Here is a 9,052-nt window from a genome sequence, read left to right on the forward strand (position 1 = left end):
CAATCACATTTATTCATCACCAGCTCACTGATACACCTAAAATCCATTTAGAAGAATCTCACTTTCAAACACAGATATTTATATATTGACAACCTGCTGCATATGATAAAAGTCAAGAAATTAAATGTACAACTGACACACAAGGGGAGACTGGATAGGCACTTGAGGGAAATAAACTTTCAGGGCTACGGGGATCGAGCGGGGGGAATGGGACTGACTGGATTGCTCCACAGAGAGCCGGCACGGACTCGAAGGGCCGAATGGCCTCCTTCTGTGCCGCTATGACTCTATGACTCAATGACATGCAAAGGATCGCATCAGAACACAAACACTCACTTGATATAGAAACATGCCACCCATGTACACACAGTCACAGCTCATATTGTCACACGAAGCTGGTTCCATTTCTGTGAAAAGTCTACACGCCAAAAGTTTAATTGTTTTTCACAAACTGCCCGCCCTGTTGTGTATTTCGAGCAGTTTCCTACTTTCACAGTGGCGATTCTGGGGCTGGGTCCGTGTCATAAACACTCAAGATTTTACACCAAGGCTCCAAAAATACAATGAGCTCGGGATAAAGGTTCATCACATGCTGAGGGCTAATTAAATGATTGAAGTTCCACAAAATAACTTTATGGATTAATAAATGATGTTTAAACCAATTATTCTTTTTTCCACATGAAAGTCATGTAATTCATTTAAATCAGGTCTCGAATTAAAAACTGTTACTCCCCTGACCTGGAATCAAATCCAAGAGAACGCTGAATCCTACCCACAAGGGAACGTTGCATTGCACCGTCACAATATTTATCAATGCATGTGAGTCTATTTAGAGTAAAGTATGCAATAGCGAAATACTGCAGAGGCTGGGAATCTGACATAAAAACAGAAAATTCTAGAAATACTCAGCAACTCAGGCAGCATCTGTGGAGAGAGAAACAGAGTTAACGTTTCAGGTCGATGACCTTTCGTCAGAACTGGGAGAAGTTAGAGATGAAACAGATTTTAGGCAAATGGGGGAGAGGAGGAAACAGCAAGAGGCAATATTAGTGATAAGGTGGAAGGCAGGAGAGATTAAATGACAAAAGGGATGAAGGTGCGAGGCAAAAGGAGATGGCAATGGGACAAGTAAAGGAAGGAGAGATGGGACCAGAGGAGGTGTAAATGGGAATGGCAGAATCATCAACAGCTGCCATCTGAAAAAATAGGAGCAGAGGTTATGGTCTGAAATTGTTGAACTCGATGTTGAGTCCTGAATGCTATAAATATTTTTACATGTACGTGTAATCTTTAGGTCGATGACCTTTCGTCATTAATTCTCTATATACAGATATAGAACTGGAAGACGCCAGCGCGCCGTGTGAGGTTACATTTGAGTTGTGGCTGTTGCACAGCCGGTATGAGGGAAACAGAAGAGGTTGGAGCATTTTACTGAGGCTTCGAATGAAGATAAATGCACCCCAATAAATCACAGAATCACAGAAACCCCACAGTGCAGATAGAGGCCATTTCGGCCCATCGAGCCTGCACCGACACATATCCCACCCGGTACCCGTAACCCCTACACCAACACATACCCCACCCTATCCCGGTAACCCCACGTGTTTAATCCCCCTAACACTAAGGCTCAATTTATCATAGCTTCAGGTACATGTAACTAGATTTGTAAGCCGCAGTGTCATGAATTGCTTTTTGATGTAAACAATCAAAACGAATTTGTATCCAATACGGATTGACCCATTCTATTTACAATTATCGCATTATTATTCCGTGTTCCCTGGTAGTCTAGTGGTTAGGATTCGGCGTGCTCACCGCCGCGGCTGGTCAGGGAAGCAATTTTTGTAACAGTCTTTAATTAATTTAAACTAACTTGTAAAATTACTTACATGTATCTATTGTGAACAAATGTTTTAATTACCATTAATTAACCGATAATCTTAATTTGCAGAATGAATTAAATGCTAAAGATACTTCAATAACGTGTATTGTGCTTTCTATGTGATGAACTGTTATGCATATCTCATTTTACACCATAGCCCGGATTTTACGGTGCTTCCGACAGCGAATGCACAGCGTAGGCTCTCGTATGCCTTCAGAACCACCCCGCAAGTTCCAGGTTTCCGCACGCCCGAAAGCCCAGAACTTGTGATCTGTCAAGTTTCGCTGGGACAGAGCCACCGCATCCGCTACAACATCACTTTTGCTGGTGCAGAGTTGGGCTAACTACTGCCCAGCGGATGCCCAGGAAACCCTTACACCTGGTAATAGAATCATAGAAATGTACGGCACAGAAGGAGGCCATTCGGCCCTTCGTGTCCACGTTGGTCGAAAGAGCTATCCAGCCTAATAGCAGGCGTAAGACCTTCTTTTGCCAGTGCACGGGTGAAAATAAATGTTAAAATATTTTTTTTTAATGATATACACATACATATATTTTAAATTAGTTTAGGTAAACTCTGGCCCGCTTTAAAATGTTCAAATATATATTTCATAAAATTAAAAATTGTATTTTAAATGTTTAATTAATTTCATTAAGTTTGAACAAGTCATCATTTATTTTTATTTCCGTGGTGTGAAATGTTATTGATTTGGAGATGTCGACTATGTTGTGGGGTTTCTGTACATAAATGGAATCCCCATTACCCTCATAGGAACCCCCCTTTTTGATTGGTTGGTCTGGCCCATGTGATCTCAGGGATGCTTGCGAAACGTGTGCGCCCCTGGGATCCGTGTGCCTTTATGCAGGCGGACGCCAGCAGGCCCAGGGCGGCAAGAGTGCGAAGCTCCGGAGACACCAGGTAATTCGGATTTGTTTTTCGATTCCGAGGCCTTAGCCGGTGGCGAGCCCCCGATCGCAATTTCCAGGCCAATGTATTTCAGGAGTCTGGTTTAAAATGTTCATTGCTTATGTCACCAGGTGTCTTGTGCAACTTTTGTTCAATTTAACAGGACCTGTTATTGCACAGAATAACATTTTCTGGAACATGAATACTGCAGTTGAGGCCGAAACAGTGTTTTATAAAGGTTCATCATAACTTCCTTGCTTTTGTGCTCTATGCCTCTATTTGTAAAGCCCCGGGTTCCATTAGCTTTTTAAACTGATTTCTCAACCTGTCCTGCCACCTTCAATGATTTGTGCACATATACCCCCAGGTCTCTCTGTTCCTGCACCCACTTTGGAAATGTATCCTTTAATTTTTTATTGCCTCTCCTCATTCTTCCAACCAAAATGTATCACTTCACAGTTTTCTGCATTTAACTTCATCTGCCACATGTCCGCCCATTCCACCAGCCTGTCCATGTCCACTTGGAGTCTATCACTACACTCCTCACTGCTCACTATACTTCCAAGTTTTGTATCATCAGCAAGTTTTGAAATTGTGCCCTGGACACCTAACTCCAAATAATTAATATATGTCAAGATGTGCCGTGGTCCTAGTACCGACCCCTGGGGAACACCTTCCTCCAGTCAGAGAAATAACCGTTCACCACTACTCTGTTTCCTATCTCTTAGCCAATTTCACATCCATGCTGCCACTGTCCCTCTTATTCCATGGGCTTCAACTTTGCTGGCAAGCCTGTTATGCGGCACTTTATCAAGTGCCTTTTGGAAGTCCATGTTCACCACATCAACCGCATTTCCCTCATCAACCCATTCTTTCACCTCATCAAATAATTTAATCAAGTTGGTAAAAGACGATTTGCCTTTAACAAATCCGTGCAGACTTTCCTTAATTCATCCATACTTGTCCAAGTGACCGGTCATTTTGTCCAGGATTATCCTGTCTAAAAGCTTCCTGACTACCGACGTTAAGCTGACTGGCCTGTAGTTGCTGGTTTGAACCTTATACTCCTTTTTGAACAAGGGTGTAACATTTGCAATTCTCCAGACGTCTGGCACCACCGCCATATCCAATGAGTATTGGAAGATTCTGGCCAGTAACTTCACAATTTCCACCTGTGCTTCCCTGAGCATCCTAGGATGCATTTCATCTGGTCCTGGTGACTTATGGACATAAATACAGCCAGCTTTCCTGGCACCTCCTCTTTAACAATTGTTATCACATCCAATATCTCAACCACAGCTCAATAACTTTAGGTCTGGGACCGGGCGGCGCTTCAGAAGACAGGTCCAAAAGGCACAGTCACTGTCTCGGTTTCAAGTGCTGTGCTCATCAAGAATAGCCACATACACAAAATGGTTTTTACAATAGTTACCTCTTATCTCCACTACTTTTAACCAGTCGGCTCCTTGGTTTTCAGTATGTTATGGGAAAAAGAGAGCTGCAGCAAACCGGCGTCCAGAAGAGAATATAAACAAAAGGTTTACAGCCAGCCTTTCTAGTACCTCCTCTTTATCAATTTTTATCCCATCCAATATCTGAACCACAGCTCATTAACTGTAGGTCTGGGACCGGGCGGCGCTTGAGAAGACAGGTCCAAAAGGCAAAGTCATTGTCTCGGTCTCAAGTGCTCTGATCATCAAGTAAAACCACACAGAAAAAATGGTTTTACAATGGCTAGCTCTTATTTCCAGTTTTATCTATCAGTTTGCTCGTTGCTTTAGAGGTATGATTCTCCCTTCGGGATTATTAGTTCGAAACTGACGAGAAGTCAACGGTTCAAATCCCGGACGATCCTTTATTTTGCCCACGAATTATGAACTTGCTGTTCGAACTTCTGCAAAAAAAAAAAACACTGGCATTGATACAGAGCTTTTCACGAACTCAGGACGTCCCAAAGCGCTTTATAACCATTGAAGTACATTTGAAGTGTTGCAATGTGGGGAAAGGCGTGCCCAAATCACCCCCACATGAATCTCAACACGTTGGGAAGGTGCAAAGAATCAGGCGCCTCAATGACTTGGACTTTCTTTGAATGAGTTCTGCTTGTAACTGCACTCGAGCTTGAAACAGCTCCTGGGCCTCCATCTCACGGGAGCAGAGTGTGGTCGCTGTGCAGCGGTTAGCGAGTCGGTGACGAGCTCGGGGTTGAGACGCGTCGCTTTCAATCTATGAAATTTCACCAAGGTCCAGAGAATAGAAACGCTGAATGGAACAGACCCTGTGAGCGATGGACTGAAGGGGACGGCGCTCCGAGCACAGCTAGGAAACGCGCAGAGCAGTAAAAGTGTTCGCAACGATAAATGTCAGATTTATTAATTTTGCAACAATTAGAAGTATAATTAACAACAGCTTTTAAACAAATCTTTGCGAATTTTAGCCGAGGACAAACACACGAGAGATATTGACAAGGTGAGAACGCGCTTTGCGATCAGAAAATTGGCTGAATCCCTCTGGTTAATGAAAGGGCTTTTGATGCTTGATTTCTTTACACACCTTGGAATTCAGGTGATCCTGGTTCATGGTTTGCAGAACAATTTAAACCCCTGGGTTAAACCAGAGGGAAGGAAATTCGGCAGTTTAATGAGTTTGAAAGGAACATTTTTGACTTGTGCATTTCGGTCAGAGAAATGCCAGTGAAAGGAAATCATTGCAGAAGGAGCGATTCTGTAGTGTCCCTTCTGTCTGAACAGTGCTTTCTCGATGCTGAATTAAGTAGAGGTTTCCGTAGTGTAGCGGTTACCACGTTTGCCTCACTCGCGAAAGGTGCCCGGGCGGAAACATTATCTTTCTGTGAAATAAATTTCACAGGTTTCTTGTGTCAGAAGCAACGAACAATTTAAAGCAGACTCCTAAAATACACAGTGCGCAAATTCTGATAGGGTATAAATCTTCGTCAGTGAATAAACTTTCACAAATTATTAAAGTTAAATTACTCAACTTTCGACTGTCCCTTACTGTGAGCATTTCTTTCATTCTGCAAAACAACGCTTTCGGTGAATGAATGTTGATTAAAACAATTAAACCACTAAACTACCAGAACACACATTAAAGAGTTGATCACAATTGCTGATATTTCTTATCTTTCTTCTGGTGTTTTTTCAGCTCTTGGTCCTTTTCAGCTCCTGAATGCGGATATTCCTCTGATTAAACGTGAACAAACTGAAATATCTCGCAGCCGCGGCCTTGGTTAATACCAACAGATCTAAGCCGCATTTCAGGCCCGAAAACAAACCCATTAATTATTCGCTTTTCCCCAGCTCCAGAGCTCAGATTGTTACTGCCCATCCCTGGAGCTGCAAGATTCCAGGGACCCGGGACAAACCTCCCCATACACCGAGCACAAGCTCAGGAAAACCCCGGGGGAGATGATATCCCGGCAAATGAGTCTTCAACAGCATTGAACAAGCACCCGGACGGAAACGTTCTTCATGTGGAAGTGATGAGATTCCGAAATTAATAAAACAAGTCAGAATGGCCGAGCGGTCTAAGGCGCTCCGTTCAGGTCGCAATCTGCTCTGGAGATGGCGGGTTCGAATCCCACTTGTGACAGTCTTTACATTTAATTACCAAGCGGAACTCATTTAATTTCACAGCAACGTCAAGCACTTTGGGACATCCCTTAAAAGTGGGATTCAGCAGTTCACCTGCTCCATTCACATAGAAACATAAAAGAGAAGCCCCTCGAGCCTGCAACGCCATTTAATGAGATCATGGCTGATCATCCACATTCAGTACCCTGGCCCTGCTTTCTCCCCATATCCCTTTATCTCTTCAGCCTTAAGAAATATATCCAACTCCTTCTTGAATATATTTAATGAATTGGCCTCTACTGCCTTCTGTGGTACAGAATTCAACAGGTTCACCACTCTCTGGGTGAAGAAATTCCTCCTCATCTCAGCCCTAAGTGGCTTACCCCTTATCCTTAGACTGTGACTGCTGGTTCTGGATTCCCGCACCATCGGGATCATTCTTCCTGCATCTAGTGTGTCTAGTCCTGTTAGAATTTTGTAAGTTTCAATGAGATCCCCTCTCGTTCTTCTAAACTCTAGCGAATGTAAGCCTAATCATCTCAATCTGTCTTCGTACGTCATTCCTGCCATCCCATGTATCAGTCTGGTGAATCTTCGCTGCACTCCCTCCATGGCAAGAACATCCTTCCTCAGATAAGGTGACCAAAGCTGCACACAATACTCAAGGTATGGCCTCACCAAGGCCTTGTACAACTGCAGCAAGACATCCTTGCTCCTGTACTCGAAACCTCTCACAATAAAGGCCAACATTTGCCTTGTTAACCACCTGCTGCACCTGCATGCTGACCTTCAGCGATTGGTGCACACGGACACCCAGGTCTCATTGCAGTTCCCCTTTTCCCAATCTATTGACATTCTGATAATAAGCAGTCTTCCTGTTTTTGCCACCAAAGTTGATAACCTCACATTTATCCACATTATACTGCATCTGCCATGCTTCTGCTAAATCACCTAACCTGTCCATATCATACTGGAGTTTCTCTGCATCCTCCTCACAGCACACATGCCCACCCAGCTTTGTGTCGTCTGCAAACTTGGAGTTATTACATCTAGTTCAACCTTCTAGATCATTAATATATATTGTGAGTAGCTGGGGTCCTAGCAGTTATCCCTGCCCTACCCCACTAGTAACTGCCTGCCACTTGGAAAAAGACCCGTTTAGACATACTCTTTGCTTCCTGTCTGCCAACCAGTTCTCTATCCAAGTCAGTACCTTACCCCCGATCCCATGTGCTTTAACTTTGCACGCCAATCTCTTATGTGGGACCTTATCGAAAGCCTTCTGAAAATCCAAATACACCACATCCACTGGTTCTCCCTTATCTATTCTACCAGTTACATCCTCAAAAAATTTTTACATTTCCATCTGACCTGGTACTGAAAGTGGAGACGGTTCCACAGTGTAGCAGTTATCACGTTTGCGGAATCATTTTGTTGGAACTTGCTCCTTCTGCTTGTCCAGGGGCGAGACTGCTGTCCTGTGTGAGGAAATAACAACTAAGAACAAAAGAATTAGGAGCTGGAGTAGCCCATATATTGTGTAAAATGAGATATGGGTAACAGTTAACAGTTAACATGCAAAGCACAAAACCTGCTGACAAGGGTTGTGCTGTTGCTGTTTGGCGAACCGACCTCGACCTAGCAGAAGCTGTACGCCAACTCTCCAACACCTCATCCTACCTCCGCCTGGACCATGACCCCACTACCGAATATAAAGTCGCCATTTGCAAGACTGTCACTGACCTCGTATGAGAAGAGATTGAGTAAACCAGGCCTGCAATCTCTTGAATTCGGAAGAATGAGAGGGGATCTCATTAAGCATGCAAAATTATTACAGGGTTTGATCGGTTGGATGCTGGGAGAATGTTTCCCTTGGCTGGGGAGTCTAGAACCAGGGGCCACAGCCTCAGGATAAAGGTTAGGCCATTCAGGACTGAGAGGAGAAGAAATTTCTTCACACAGAGGGAGGTGAATCTTTGGAATTCTCTACCCCAGAGGGCTGTGGAGGCACAGTCATTGGGTATGTTCAAAACAGAAGTCGGTAGATTTCTGACGGTAAGGGCATCAAGGGATATGGCGATAGGGCCGGTGAATGGAATTGAGGCAGGAGATCAGCCATGATCTCATAGAATCCCCTACACTTGCTTAAAAATCTGTTCCATTAACTCTTTTTTCCAGTTCTGACGAAAGGTTATCGACCTGAAACGTTAACTCTGTTTCTCTCTTCGCAGAAGCTGCCTGACCTGCTGAGTATCGCCAGCATTTTCTGTTTCAATTCAGATTTCCAGCATCTGCAGCATTTTCTCAGGTCGCATTTCTTTCATTGTGCAAAACAAGGTTATCGTTCAATTAATGACGCTTTGAAAGCAACATAAAAGTTTAACAAAATAACTACCGCCCAACGTGGGGCTCGAACCCACGATCCAGTGGTTAAGAATCGCAAGCTCTACCGACTGAGCTAGCCGGGCCGGTTGAAAGTGATTTTCATTGTCGCTGATTGCAGTCAGGTACCTGGTGGCTCCGGCCCGGTCACAACAGCATGTCTGAGCCGTGTTTCTGCAAACTACGAAACAAGTTCTCCAGAAGCCCAAGGCGTATCAGGAACTCAAGCAGCAAAATCGCTTTCATTAACCACAGGGGTTCAGGCAATTTTCTGATCGCAAAGCGCTTTAATCC

The 9,052-nt window shown here is 43.9% G+C and overlaps 1 non-coding gene across 1 annotated transcript; it reads right to left on the reverse strand.

Annotated features, from left to right (window-relative positions):
* Positions 1-8,771: 8,771 nt before the first annotated feature.
* Positions 8,772-8,844, reverse strand: trnak-cuu (transfer RNA lysine (anticodon CUU)). The gene has a single exon. It is a non-coding gene; the product is annotated as a tRNA-Lys (tRNA).
* Between the last annotated feature and the right edge of the window lie 208 nt (positions 8,845-9,052).

The sequence above is a fragment of the Somniosus microcephalus genome, unplaced genomic scaffold (assembly GCF_052327205.1).
Source record: "Somniosus microcephalus isolate GS21.2 unplaced genomic scaffold, FLI_Smic_1.0 unresolved_chr4, whole genome shotgun sequence".
Taxonomy (NCBI): Eukaryota; Metazoa; Chordata; class Chondrichthyes; order Squaliformes; family Somniosidae; genus Somniosus; species Somniosus microcephalus.